Here is a 16,085-nt window from a genome sequence, read left to right as displayed (position 1 = left end):
GAAGCTCATGCAGAAATAGAGATTTGGTAAATAAAAACTATAGGTTAGAGTCATAACTTCCGACAGACTGACCAATTAGCAATTAGTGGGACGGACTGGGAGACCCTAATAAAAAGTGATGTCAAGGGGTGCGAAATCAGAACTGCAAGGAGAAAGTTGATGATGTCAGGAGACACTGTCCGAAGTGCAGATAATTGGGCTTATACTCTGTGAGCCTGATACTTAGCTGACCACGGATGGCCTGGGGATGAAGACTGACTCTTTGCTGATCCATCCTGGATAGGTAGCTATGAAAATGAGACTGACAAATTTTGTGCCTTTTCTTCTGGGTGCCAACTGCACTGTTTCTGAATAGATTTTCTCTCTTCAGTTAGATTTTTACAAATTAATGATTTATCTAAATTGTTTTCGCATGAAGACCCACATGCTGATGCTAATCTTGGTGAGGTAGGCTGATAGGGGAGACTTTGACGGTGACAATTGACTGACGAATCATATTGCTGAATTACCCATTAATGCTGATAATCATCGTGTTTGCATTGTTGTTTATGATTTACTGGTGAGAAATGTTTCCTTAATAAATTGATAAGGGTTGATTAATAAAGGCAAGATTAACATTTTATTAGAATTGTAATCAATAGGGATTAAAAATTATAAACCTTTTTCACGAGTGATGGCTATTTCTGATTAATATGGAATCCTTTTTGGTTCCTTAAGAAGTTGATATTGATTATTGGTACAGTAATCACTGCATGATTAGGATACTCCATGCGTTTCAAAAGGTTTATCGACCTATATGCGTCCCCTTGTAAGTTTACTTACTAAGGACCTAGCAGAGGATAGCGTGCATAGTGGAGCACACCTTGAACATTTGTACATTGGGTATCTGTGACATTTTTGTGATATGTCTTGTATTGTGCCTTAGTGTAGAACGAAGTTGTTTTCTTTTCTAAAAGAAAGGTACTGGGATGGACCATTTATGTTATTGTGCTGCTGCAGGTGTTGCTTAGTTCTGAGTATTTCATCCCTGTGCACAAATCCCCCAGAGAAGCCTGTAACTGATCACCATTGCTACCACTGAGAGTGAAGTGCTGAAGGCATTTTACTTCACCCGGTTTTGCAGATCAGTATTACGACAATTCCAGGACAGTAGAAGCAAGCAACCCCAGCCTATGTCTGCTCAAGGTACACCGAACATGGTCTGACACAGACCTATTGTTCTGATAGTGGACTGAGGGTCCCCTATTTTCAAGAAATGACTTCTTCTCACAAGCCGCTTTTAGCCATTGTTTTGAGACTTTGTCAATCACAATTTAGCTCAGCCCAGTGGAGTATTGCTGTCTCACCTCATGTACTACTGTACTGTTCCCTATACAGTCCTATTCCTGTTGTCTAATGACTCTCCATCAGCGCTGGGAGGCCTCTGGATAGCCATGTGCTTTATAAATCCCATAAACTAAACTAAACTAAACCACCAGTGTCAGGACCAGCAGCACTAGCGTAGACGCGGTTGCGGGAGCAAATGAGGCAGAAGTCTCTGCAGCCGCAGTGCTGGACACTGGTAAATCCTATTGCTTGCTTATTGGCAATTAGTAACATAGTCACTACAAGGGTGTACTAGTGTTGTTTATTCACTCGTCAACACCCTGCTTTAGCAGATGCAGCGGGAGTTAAGAAAGTATTAATGGCCTCTTCTATCTGCAACTCAGCAGTCTTAGGTTTATAAAATGAACTTGAACTATAATGTGTTTTGGAAAATTGAAAGAAGGATGGAAGTAAAATGGATAGGCGAAATATAATATGAGTGAAAGGATGTCTGTGTGGAGGAAAGAGTGCATAGTAATCATTTAAATGGGTGATGAAAAGGATGCTATGATGCATTGGTAGGTGAAGAATGGATGAAAGGGTATACAGGTGAAAGGATGCCAGCCCAGGTGGGTGAAAGGGTGTGGGTGAAAGGCTCTGTCCCAGATTTCTGAATAATTTGAAAAATCAAATCTTTAGTTGCGTACATTTTTCAAGCCAAGTGATAAATATAATTCATTATGGTTTTAATAATGGATTTACTGCTGCATTAATTTTTCCGTTTCAACAAATGGCAACCACAGTAAGTCACACTACTAGCCAAACCTGAGGCACATGATGATAATGATGATGAGGAATTGATTGATCAGTAAAGTGTGCACTCTACCTACCCATCCTAATCCCCTCTACCGTACCCTGCAGTTGAGTATGTTAAGAAGATTACTTTCCTTACTGCAAAGCAAATGTATTATTTTGGAAAAAAATAGTTATTACAAAGTGTGGTGGCAGAGGGGCATGGGGCAGTGAGTAAAGTGGTCCATAAGTAAGTGCCTTGATTTTCCTGAATGGGAAAATCTGTGACAAAGTGAATATGCCAAATACAATCTATATCCCATTCCATAATCCTTTCCCTGTACTGCAGTGCATTACTTTTCCCAACCCCTACTTATGGCAGACAGATGTCTGCATGATTGATTATATTATACTACGTGGCATGTTTCATTCTTAGTATTTGTCAGCCTTGTAGTCCAGGTGCAAAGAAGAATAGTGCCATTTGAATAAAACAATTTTCTATGACAGCTGCCCCAGCTGCAGACAATAACGAGTACGACTAGGGCACCAGCTGAGATAGCAATGCCACCATTTATTTAGCACAACAGGAGAGATAAGAACTCCATAGTGCATATTATGGTTGTGACATTTATCACCTTAAAATTGAATGTCCTGAGGTGACCGCCAAATGTACTGCTACTATGCCACTACACTACATGGCTTTAAACAAGTGTTTTGCTCAGAGCATTGTTTACAATTTTTCTTTTTTTCTTTCTTGATATAGCTATTCCTGCTGGTCCACCATCACAGGAAGAAATAGCAGCCCGTCTGCGGCAGATGGAGCTGGTGGCCCTACGGGCCGAGTACCAGCGGCTGGTAATCCATGAGGAAGAGGGGGATGAGGTGGCGGCCGATGCCAGTACTCAGCGTCCCAGCCAGGCCCCAGCGCCTCCAGCCCAGCAGCACCTCTGCCTCAGTGCCAGGGCAGCTGACTACCGTTGTTTCATCCATGCTGCACCCCCAGGGACTGTGTCCAACCCCATGTCCTTCAGAGGCTGTTGCAGTTAGAGGCCTGTCATACAAGTATGGAGGGGCTCCTCTGGAGAAACCTGGCCCGCCTTTAGTGCCCTCCTCTGTCCCTTTTTTAACCTTTCATTTTGGTGGGTAGTAGTTGTTGTGGATGAAGAGGGTGGAAATGGTTTTTTTCTGGACTTTTCTTCAACATCAGTTGGGGAAAGAAACATTTGTTTGGGGATGGGGTGGGCCAGTTGTGAGTGGAAGGGGTGGATTATTCGTTTTGTTATGGACAGGGTAAAATAAATAGTTATTTACAGTTCTTTATGCCTAAAATCTTTTTTGGCGTGTTTCACTTCGCAATGTTGCCTTTACGCAGTGTGTTTTCAACATTTGCTGAAGTGTATTCCTTTTAGCGCATCATATTTTTCAAATTTGCTGATAATGAATAACATTTAATTTTGTGGTTAGGTAACCTTGTCCTAATACTGTACTAGTCTCTGCAGTGCATTCTGCAAAATTTGACCCATAGGAGTGGAGCGGAGAGATTTGCCATTGCTAATTATATTGCCTAAACTAAAAATACAACAATGTTCCATAATTCTCTTACTTGAATGGATGAAGCGGAGCCGCATGGTTTCTCAAGGTACCCTGGTGGTGTTGTAGTAGCATGTTAGTGCACTAATACTGAAGGCATCAGAAGCCAGGTCCCACTCCATCTAGGTGAACTCAAATGAAGATCCCCACACTGAATTGAGGTTGCTTCTACGACATGCGCCCCACCAAGTGTGTGATTAATCAGTGGTGTAAATTATTAAGTAACACCTCAATAAATCACACAGCCCGGGGAAAGAGAGTTAGGTATTTGATGAATGGATGGGAAAGGGATTTTGGGAAGGGTGTGACAAAAAGAGAAACACTGCACAAAAATAATATTCATCTGGGAAATAATCAGCAGCCTGTTGTTGGAGGAATAGAAAAACATGAAGATGTATGACACAGATAACTTTACATTCTGTCAGCCCCAATCAGACCCAAAATGTATATATCTAAACATTTTGGTCACCTACGTTTGCAAAATAAAACATGTAATTAATCTTGGGGTGAAGCTAACACACACAGTTTAAAAAAAAAAGAATATTGAAAGAAAATTATACTAGCCTGTATTACCAAATTGGGTGGTGCATCTACAATCTTTTTATGTTGCCCGTCAATCTTCTTGGGTGCCTTCCTCTTCCTGAAGTGGCCCGATAGGGTAAGCATGAGTGTCATGGTGTAGGAGAAGAGAAGGCCTGTAGAAATGATTATCATGATGTTGTAGAATCAAGAGGTATGGAATGGAAGGTAAGCTTCATGAAGAGTAGTGTACCAAGAAGACTCAGAGCAGGAGCAAAGACCTTTGCGACCATTTACCAACAGTCACAGACAAGTATCAGCATGTACCAGGATGATCAAACTCGCAACTGTCAAGCTCATCACAACATTTAGCCTAGAACACTGCATAATGTTACATTAACATCCATCACGTTTGTCTCCTCGAGTTTCCTACAACAGGCCTCCCACCCAACCACATAGTTTGAAGTTTGAGCCAGCCAACAGACACACACAGCAGCATTGCATTTCCCAGATGAAGTAATTGACACACCTCTCACCATCAGTCCACAGATTGGAGATGGCCTCTTAGACTCATCCTGACATCATTCATGTTGATTTCCATGAAGTTGATAATTTCCTTCTTCTGGCAGTTGTCTAAGTTGTTGAATCACGCTCTGATTCCTTCCATCATCCTCCAGACTCTGATTAAAGATTATTATGTCGACTCCATACCAACAGCTCCCAAGAATCACAGTCTCCCGACCCAATTAAGATAGAATGACCTGTAACTTTTTTTTTCTGGACTAGAATTTTGTTGATTACCTAAACGGACTGGTCAGGTCTTCTTTGAGAAATGTGAACCAGAAAGCAAAGCACCTGTCAAAAAAGCAGTGTAAAAACTCTGGCAAACTAATTTCACTAATTGTCAAAAGGGAAGGGAAAAAAATCACCTTCAGGAAACAAAATTATCACCCATTAATAATTTAGTGCCACCAACATTGTAAATCGATCGCAACACAAAGACAAGCCAGTGTAATATATTTAAACAATATAAACACTCCTCTCACTATCTGTCACCACTAGACATGAGTCACACAAACCATCTAAATTCTCAACTTTGAAACAAGGATCCCTCATAATAATCGTTGAGGCATATAGCATTACTTACCTGTTCCAATCAAGCATAGTGGCACATTGCTCTTCAATTCAGAAAATGAAATACACATTGGCCAGTAAGTTGTAAATCAAATATCCGGGGCAGTCATGCCAGTGGACAAAAAGGAAGTACAGGAAGAGAAAGGAGGCATGCATTGTCTCTCAAATCTCCTTGACATGATTTTGGGGGGTTGGCGGCTTCTTCAATGCACACTAATCCAACTCCAATTTAATCATACATGTGCCTGAAACAGTAACAGTTCATTAGTCATTTTAGATAGAACAAACAATATAAAATAATAAGGTGCCCGAGCTAGCTATTTTTTTTCCACAAAGTAGTTTGTCAATAGTAGAAAGTAGAAAGTTCTATCGTGCCCCAGGTCTAGTCTGGGAAGTAGAGTTCATCCTCAACCTCAGGTGGCTCGCCCAGAAGTTGGTCAGCTAACACAGTACTATGATGTGAGTCCTACCTATCATCACCCTCATCCACTACCTGTTGTACGTCAGGTATGTGTAATTTGGTGGTATGAAGTGCTGATTCATTTTGATCATGGTCAGTCTCTTGATGTTTTGTGGTGAGACTCTGGCCCTTCTCACTGTGACAACTGCACCAGCTGCACTGAACATACGCTCAGAAGACACACTGGCTACAGGGCAAGCCAGATACTTTATTGCCAGCCTGTTGAACAATGACCATTGGTGCCTTGTCCCATACCAGTACACCAATAGGTTTTGATCCAGATAGACCTCTGTTGGGTCATCCAGGTAGGCCTGGACAATCTTCTTAAATGTCATTGGTCCTCCACCTTGCTCGAGCTCTTTTGCCTTTGCCTCTGCAGTGGACTTAAGCCCTGTCTTTAGAAACCAATCAAATGCAGATTTTGGGGCTGCTGCTCCAGTTCCTGTTTTTGTTGCTGGTGTTGATTTTGGCTGCTGTGAGCCAACAGCATTGTCCACAGGCTCTATGGAAGTTGTAGGCTGCGCCCCAGAAATTCTGCCCGAGAGTGGACCTCTAATTTCCAGCTGTACTTTTTCTAAGTCTTTGGCTTGCCCAGCAATCTATGTTTTGTAGGTTGAAACATCCCCATCAGAAAAAGGAATTAAAGATGCCAGTAATTGTTTGTACCGGGGGTCCAGAATTGTGGCACAGACATAATGTTTGGATTGCACAATGTCTCTTTGCAGCCTTGTATTAACAGCTAATCGAAGGATTAAGCTCTCCGCCAACTCCTGCACATCTGTTTTTTTCATCCACACCTGTGTACATTTCAGATACCTCCTTTAGCTGTTTCTGCAGAATATGCACCAATGGGATAGCTTGGCCCATGGTACAGTACAGTCCTCATTGATGATTTCTCATCTAAAAATTTCAAAAGGAAGCAGCATCTCTGTCTGGCATTTGACCGAGCCCCAATGGTCCATCTCAATGATAATGCTTTTCACAGTTGAGGCCAATTTTTGCATGACATATTCATTGATCGGTCTGTACTGCTCAAACAAATGTTGTTACATGTATTAAGTAGAATTCCAACGTGTTGGCACCTCCTTTATGTGGTCTTTAACTGGCATTCTAATATTATGCTGGATAATCCTCAACAGCTTGCGAGCTTTAAAAAAATGGATAAAATGAGTATGATTCTTCTGCATGTGGACAGTAAGTTGCTGACTTTGGGTTCTTTTTTGAGAAAGTCTTGTACAATGACATTTATGCAGTGCACCAAACACAGGACCATGAAATAGCCACCATCTGATATGACCTTAACTATATTACTGCCATTGTCCATGGCAACAAATCCAATGTTAAGCCTTTTGGGGCATAGTCATTCAAGGACCTTGTTGTTAAAGTCATTCAAGATGTTTACAGCTGTAAGGGATTTCTCCATTGCGAACATTGCTTCTGTTGCATGCTTCCAGGCACCATTACAAATTTCAGCTGTGTCAACACCTGCAGATATAATTTCTCAAGACCCCACAAAAGAGATCCAGTGTGCAGTGATGCACATATGATCAGTGGCTTGGCAACTGGGCCACATGTCTGTCAGCAGGTGGATTGTGTGGACATCACACTGATGCAAGGCTTGTCCAACCAATTCCAGCACATCATGATGTAGAGTTGGAACAGTGACTCTGGGGAAACAGGTCCAGCTGGGAAGCTTTCATTTTGGGCAGATAGCTGCCACAAATTCTAGAAATCCACTCCGTCCACAAAAGAAAAAGATAAGAGGTCCAGCGCTAACATTTTAGCCAGCTTCCCATTGTACAAACGTGCCGTTGGGTGGTTGCATTCATACTGCCCCTCCTGCCTTGGATTTTTTTCTTTGCTGGTGCCGCTGATGCAAACGACTTAGAAGGTGGTGGTAGGCTCAATGTACATCTTAGGGGGGTAGCCACTATATGTTCTTGCCTTGCGGTTTCAACCTAACTCTGAGTCTTCCTGTGCCATTGCGATGGTGCTCATGTGGGCAACGATATTACTGCACTGCTGCGGACGGGGATGATTTGTGTAACGAAAATGTCACCCTCTTCTTCACCTTCATCTTCTACCATGATGTGATCAGATTCCCTCTTTCAAAACTTTCACTAACACCACCTGCAGGTTTTTGACCGTTAAGGTGCACCTCCCAGCAGATTGCGTGGCGTTTTCTCAAATGGGTTGTTTGGCCTCTGGTTCCATAGTTTGTACCAAGCTTACCCCCACTAACACTTGCTCAGCAAATGGGGCATATGGCAATGCTTGACTCCTTTTCACTAACCGAAAAGAAGTCCCAAACTGGGGAGGCCAACTTTCTAACACTGGGGCCACTGACAATGTCTGAAGAAGTGGAGGTAGGTGGATGTTGTTTTGATGATGTTTGCCTCTTTGCTGTGCCTTCTTCTATTGAGGTGACTGTGGATGTAGGTCACATGCGGGCCTCTTAATTATGGAAGCTGGTGGAGGAGGTGGTATCTCTGCCACATCCCTCTGAGAAGGTTGAGAAGATGGGGTGATGTTTGACTCCACTCAGGCTGGGCTAACATCCATGATGACTGGCTTATTGCCAGACTTGTCATCCTCCTTTTCTTCATCCATAACTCTGAGACTTTCAGTAACCTTCCTTTTCACTCCTTGCCTCTCCTGGTGTGTCTCAGATTGAGGTGGCATTGAAGTGGAGTCTTGATCATCAGAAGGGGACTTGAAGAAGAAGATGGCGGAGATCTGGAAGACAGTTGATCTTGTGAAAGAGGGGCTTCTTTGGTGTCCTCTGCATGAAGCTCAACACCCTGATGTGCTCCTACTTTGGTAGGAACTGCTATTACTGGCTGTTGTTGTCCACTGGCCTGAGTTTCCGGAAACAATTGAGCACTACTTTGAGAAAGAGATAAGTCCAATTCAATGTCACTGATTGTTGGAGTTCCTGTGATTAGAGATGCTGCCTCTGTGCCAGACATGAGCTTCTGCCTAGTTTGGAATAGGGCTGCTGATGCAGGAGTGCTGCTCCCAGCTTGCTCCCTAGAGGCCGATGTAGCAGGCACACGTTTTTGCCCAAAAAAGGACTGGGTCGACATACCAGTGAGGGGAAGCTCCTTCTTACCACTTGCCGCTTTCTTGGTAGCAGCTTTCTTTGGGCCATCTTGAAGCTGTCAGTTGCCAGTAGCACTTAGCTTCACAAGCTGAAGAGACGTCCGTGTGGTCGTGAGTGTGGTCACGTGTCACGTCATGCACAGGCCTTCTGTCTGGCAGTCCTGTGGGTGATGTCTCTCTTTCTTTGTGCACCTAAAAGCAAACATGCAAAAAGGATCAGTGAAATGTGGCACTGTTGTAGTTGCATTAGTAAAAGAAACAATATCATTGGATGGGTACTTAACTAAACTTATAAATAATTATAAAATACAGTGTATCCATTCATACAACCACACTAACATTAACTTTCATTATCATGTACAGTCATGAAGGATAAGAAAGATCAACAACTACAACATACAGAATTTAACTGTTAGTTTTATCAGTCTACATCGAATTGGCATGTGGCACTCAGGGAGGCGCTGGTGACCAATGGAATAATAATCTTTGAATAATGTAATGTAGTGTAACTGTACGCCTATGGCAGAGATGGGGCTAATGGGGAAAATGGAGATTTAAAAAAAAAATAATAATACAAAAAAAATCTACAAATAATTCTAAAACCAAAATAAATTATTTAAATATTATTATTATTATACTGTTATTATAAAATTAAATAAAATAAAGTTTGTGAAACAAATTAGAAAAAAACAATAATATTTTTAAAAAATAGATTTCAATTGCTGATGTACTGGGAAAGGGGACAACCACAGGGAGTTGAGAGACAACGAGTGGTGGAGGTGAAAAAAAAGCAACAAAAAATAGTATATAATAAAATATTAAAAACTGCTCATACAGTGCATTTAGTAATAAGCATTGACTTACCCAGCCTGAATAACACACAAAGTGTCCGCCAGCCACATGGTTAAACAACAATCAGCAAGGAGGCATGGCCACCACAACAAAGAATAACACATGCAGGCCTAACGCACACTGGCTGCCTGCGCAAAATGGCCACCAGCCACATGGTCAAACAAAAACCAGTAATGAGGCATGGCCACCACAACAAAGAACACATGCAGGCCTAAAGCACACTTGGGCCCATATTTATACTTTTTTAGCACCGCATTTCCGCCACTTGTTGACGCAAAGGTGGCGCAAACGTACAAAATACAATTGTGTTTTATAATTTTGACCTGCTATTGTGTCAAAAAGTGGCGCAAATATGGTGCTAAAAAGTATAAATATGGGCCTTGATGTGTACACAAAATGGCTGCCAGCCACATGGTCAAACAACAATCAGCAAGGAGGCCGGCCCCAACAACAAAGAAGAACACTTGCAGACCTTAAGCACCCTGGCTGTCTTCACAAAATGGCCACCACCCACATTGTCAAACAACAACCAGCAAGGAGGCATGGTCACCACAACAAATAAGTACACATGCAGGCCTAAAGCGCACTGGCTGCATACACAAATTGTCCACCAGCCACTTGGTCAAACAAAAACCAGCAAGGAGGCCAGGCCACCACAACAAAGAAGACTTGCAGGTCTTAAGCTCACTGGCTGCCTATATAAAATGGCCACCAGCCACATGGACAAACAACAACCAGCAAGGAGGCATGGCCACCACAACAAGGAAGAACACATCCAGGTCTAAAGCACACTGACTGCCTACACAAAATGGCCACCAGCCACATGGTCAAACAACAACCAGCAAGGAGGCATGGCCACCACAACAAAGAAGAATACTTGCAGGCCTTAAGCACACTGGCTGCCTACACAAAATGGCTGCCAAACACATGGTCAACCAACAACCAGCAAGGAGGCATGGCCACCACAACAAAGAACACATGCAGGACTATTGGCTGCCTAAACAAAATGGCCACCACTCACATGGTCAAACAAGCATGATGAATAGAAAAAAAAACACATATAGGTATAGGACTATAATTAACTATACAAAAAGGACCCCTGGCCACATGGCATGTGGAAGAAAGACAAATGGTGGTCTCTGACAAACATTCTCACACACTGGTCAGACAAGGTATTGGTACAGGAGAGAACAACACTATTAAGTCAGTAATTCCAGACACTGAAATTGAAGGGGTTAAACATTTTACAACAACAACACACATCATACAAAGTCATCAAGTACTATAACCCCACCATACAGTGTTTGCAGAAACAAATGTGAAATACCGCCAAACAACTTTTTGTTATCTTTAATCCAATGCCATCCAAGGTGTTTCAGTTCCACAGACACCACAAACTGTTGTTTTCGCCATGCACACATGACTAGTACTGGGCCTACACCTGGAAAGCCTATTCCATTAGCAGGCTGGGCCACTTAACATTAACATTGTGAATTTAATGAATATTGCAAATTTACAAAACAAAACATGGAGAAAATGTAGTGAACTGTAAAATATTTTCTTTTGTAGAGCAAAAAATACGAGTAAAACTATAAATAGGCCCCAAATGCAGGCTACTCACCACAATCAATTTCGAATATCGAATAAAAGTACAGATATATCCTGGTGTATGGCCTCTTTCAAACAAACAAGTTGAAAGAAGCATGCTTATACAAGTGTTTTTTAACTTACTTGTGAAATCTCAAATACAACAAAGTCCTTAAATCCAATGATATATCCAGGAGACAAAAAAAGTGATAATTCCAGCTCGAAATCTAAGTGAAAAGTGACCAGGAGATGGACAAAGCAGTGGGAGGAGTCTGCTGGACAGGAACAGGAAGTTGGAGTCTCTGGGGCACTTCCTATTGTTAGAAAAAAAGTACTCCTCGCACAACAATACCAACGGGAACGGTCAATTAGAGAAGATTTTTCACTAAGTTGTAGATTTTAGCTACTTCAGCTTCACCAGGTTGCAGCAGCAGGTGATTACGCTCACTAGCGCTGGCCTACATCACAAAAGATGCGCTGGAAGTTGCTGACGCAGCACTAACTCTTGCGAGCGGGTAAAGAATCTCATTTGTTCTCCTCTCACTTCTCGTGCATGCAAAATGACAGAAGGCACACACCAAAGGGGGAAAAACAGAAAAAAACTCTGCAACGTGGTGGAGTGCGGAGTCTATCAGTAACTCCAGGTTCTCCACGGAACACGGAGTTGCTGAATTTCGCAAACTCTCAGCGGAGCTGAGGTTTTTTTACCCAGGTCTAGTCTCGACATACATGTGCCTCTACATGATGGTGGCTAGCCATGAGTGACAACAAACCATTTGGCAACACAGCTGTTCCATCACTTGAAATCCAAATATCATCCTCATTTCTCTTGTCACATCCTGCTCTAACCCAACTCTGCTGTTCCTCTTCTGTTACTCCTTCTTGCAATCTTTTATCTTCCTGTATCAGCAGCAGTTAATAGGAAATTTTGACTTGTCTCATTATTTGTATCATTTATCCTCTCTCCATTAAAGGAAGTGCAGCTTCGAGCACAAGATCTCGCAATTTAAACTGCGTACGTATTTCCCAAAGTTACAAAATCAGTAGATTTTTTTTATGAGCAGCTCATTTCACAACAGCAATTTTTACAGACAAATGTAATTCATCCAGCAAATTATAATTTTTGTTGCGATTGTGGATAGGGGATCCAGAGGAGGTCATAAACCCTCTCTGGGACCACAACTGTCCAAAGCTGTGAACAAGACCAAAACCATACTGACTATCAGTGAAAATCATCACTTTCAGCAATTGTGAAACACTGCATGCTTTAATAATAGCAACAAATTCTTCTACTTGGGCAGAAAGACTCTTCAGAGCCAGGAAGATTCAATCGCACCTGAGGGTGTGCAAACTGCATACCCAGCTTTCAGTGTACCATTTTTGTTGCTTAAACAGGAGCCATCACCAAACATGACATAGTCATTTTCATTCAGGGGATTATCTTGAATGTCAGGTTTTGGTTTGGTGCACACTTCAGTAACATCAAGACAATCATGCTCAACCTCATGCATACATTAATTGGCATTTTCAACAGGGTTAGGTAACAAAGTAGCAAGATTCAGATTGGTGCATCTCTTTATGTAAACATTTAACACAGCAAGGATGACCTGTTCATATTGGGTCAATCGCGCACTGGTGAGATATTGTGTCTTGGTTTGGATAAACAAGCTTTCCTCTGAGTGGGGCCAAAAACCATTCAGAAGGTGACCCTTACGAATGCCTTCACACTGTTCAGTGCTGAGGCTCAGGGCTGTAACTGCCTTTAAACAACCAGACAGCAGAGGCCACAGGATCAAGTGTGGTCCAAAAAATATGCAACTGGCTTCTTTGCATTGCCATGCAACTCAGTCAAAACTGAGAGAGCATATCCATAGAGCACATCCATTCCTCTCACAACAATATAAAGAAAAACATTTGTTATAATCAGGCATTCCGGGAGCTGAGCCACAACATAGGCTTTCTCTCAGCTCTGTGAAGGCAAGTATAGAGTTATCATCCAAGGGCACCAGAACACACACATTTTAGTGTGTCAGCCAGTGTAAAGGCTTGGCCAAAAGGGAAAAGTTTGGAATCCACTGACAAGAGTAGCCAACCATTCCCAGGCAGATTCAAACTTCTTTCTGAGTGGTAGTGGGATTTATTTTCAAAACTGCTGAAATTCTTTCTTGTGACACCTTCAGCACACCTTTTTAATGTGGTGGCATAGGCCCAGGACTTTTTCTGCCAATACTGTAATTTTGCCGTGGAAGCTTTATGTCCATTTTCTCCTAAATGATTCAAGAGAGCAATAGTGTGTCTCCTGCATGCTTCTTAAGTGTTTGATGTCTCAAGTAGGTCATCAGTATACTGCACTAAGACTGAATGATAAGCATTTTAAGTGACTCCAGATTCTTTTTCAAGAGCTAGTTCAAAACCAAAGGGCTCTTGGTTTTTCCCTGTGGAACTCGGCACCATGTCAAAACACGACTGCCAAACCAAAACACAAAGAGAAACTGGCTCTCCTCATGCAACGGTATGGAGAAATTTTGTTGGCAAAGGTCAATCAAGGTAAAACATTCTACTTCACATGGAATTTGAAATAAAGTCACTGCTGGGTTCGGTACCAGGGGACAACATGGAACAACAATTTTGTTAGCTTTTCGCAGGCCCTGGACTATGCAGTACTCTCCACTTGGCTTCTGCAGTCCTAGAAAGGGAGAATTACATGGACCTCCCATTATCTCCTTCAGCATACCTTGTTCAATCAGACAGTTTAAGAGGGGTGTTATTCCAACAATTGTTTCAGGGGTCATGTCATATGGATGAATATTTGCATGCACTGCGTTTGGCTTCATTGTTATTTTTACAGGCTAAACTCCTTTAATGAGTTGTAGCTCTTTTCCTGAAAAATCCCGCAGTTCAGGTGCCACTGTGTTTCTTAAATCTTCGGGCAAGACATTACATGTCAGCATTGGGTACAATGTGACACTCAGGTACTGCTTCACAATTTTACAAGGCACATCTTTCTTATTTGTCAGTATTGCAATTCGTCGGGTGTGAAGCTAATAGAACAATTTAGTCTGCATAGTAGTTACATTCATGCAAGCTTACATAACTTGTATTGCAGACCACAAATTGGTGCTGCACTTTCAACCTATTTTTACGGCGACAGATTCTGTTACAGGGTTGGCCAATTGCTTATTTGAAAATTCTGCAACTTGGATAATTTTTCCTGAAAGGGGCAAATGCTGTACTTCTGCTGTTCTGACAATAGAGCATGCAGCCCCAGTGTCAACCAGAAATGACACATGGTAACCCATTACATCAGCATTTACATTGAGACCACATTGATTTACTTCTAAGGGTGCACCTGGCATGCAATCCTTGTCATCTGAGCTATCCACCTGAAGAATTTCTGAACATTTCTCATCATCAGAACCATGAAGTGAACTGTGGTGCTAACTGATTCACATCTACATTTGCAATTTGATTTAAATTCTGTTGGGAAACAACCCCTTGTTGTGTCATAGGGGCTCGCAGTATTTGCATCTGCTTTCCTTGCTGTCCTTGGGGCACACTTACATTCTGCATTATGGGTCTTTGAGCTCTCTGACTTTGAACCCGATTATTGCCTTGCACTTGAGCAACTCCATTATTCTGTACCTGGTTATTCACACTATTAAGGGGACACTCCCGTCACCAGTGGCCCCAATTTCTGCATGCATGACACGGATCAGCATCTCTTCATAGCCTGGACATCAACAATGCCTGTCTAATCTACCTGTACAGCACGTCCTCTATTTCTAGGTTGGATAACATTAGTTCCCGCTCCTGTACTCCTCACATATCACCAGTGTTCATCATCATTTGCGGGCTTTGACTAGCCATAACCTTCTCTTTCAACCTTTACTGCTTCAATTCCAATTAATTGCTGCAGAATTTTGCATGCAACAAGATTGCATCAATTAGTTTGTACTGCCAACAAATCAGATGCTACTAAATCATCTCACTTATGTCTGGTTTCAATCCTTAAACAAATCTAAACACAGAATGACCCATATCTTTCGCTCCTATTGTATCTGTACCACTGCAATTTTAAAAACCTGCAACAATCTCTCATAATAGGTATTAATTGATTCCTTTGATTCCTGTGTCATCCTGACAGTCCTCTACCTTTCAATATCTTACAGACACAGCTTGGGGCATATTTACACAGAAGTGGTGCAGCACCAAAGTTGGCAGCACCGTGCTGCATCACTTCTGAAATGCGGGGATGCGCCATATTTACACAAATGCAGCCCACCCCGTATGTCCCCGAGCAGTGGTGCTAAATTTAGCTGCCAGTGCCATCGCAGACATCTTTGCACCTCAGTGCAAGGGTATCTGCATTGAAGGGAATGATTATTTATGTGCAGGAAGTTGTCCCTTCTTGCACATAAACAATTATTCATGGTGTTTTGCTCTTTCTGTATGCGGCACATAGAAAACCAAAAACGAGGGGAAATAAAAGCATTTCTCCTCATTGCGCCATGCTAACTCAACTCCTGGGGTGGCGTTAGTTTTTGGAGCTGCCACAGTTTTATGAATTCTTTTAAATCTGGGGCAGCATTAAATGCCCACAGCAACACCCACTGCATGCCCATCTAACGCAGAAAACTGTGTCGGAGGGTCCCATATTTTCAACACAGCGTTAAGCCACAAAAAGTGTAAATATGTAAATGTGGTGCAGTGGACAGCGCCACGGAGCGTCACAAAAAAGGATGCT

The sequence above is a fragment of the Pleurodeles waltl genome, chromosome 10 (genome assembly GCF_031143425.1).
Source record: "Pleurodeles waltl isolate 20211129_DDA chromosome 10, aPleWal1.hap1.20221129, whole genome shotgun sequence".
In the NCBI taxonomy this organism is placed as follows: domain Eukaryota; kingdom Metazoa; phylum Chordata; class Amphibia; order Caudata; family Salamandridae; genus Pleurodeles; species Pleurodeles waltl.
This window is presented reverse-complemented; position numbering follows the sequence as displayed.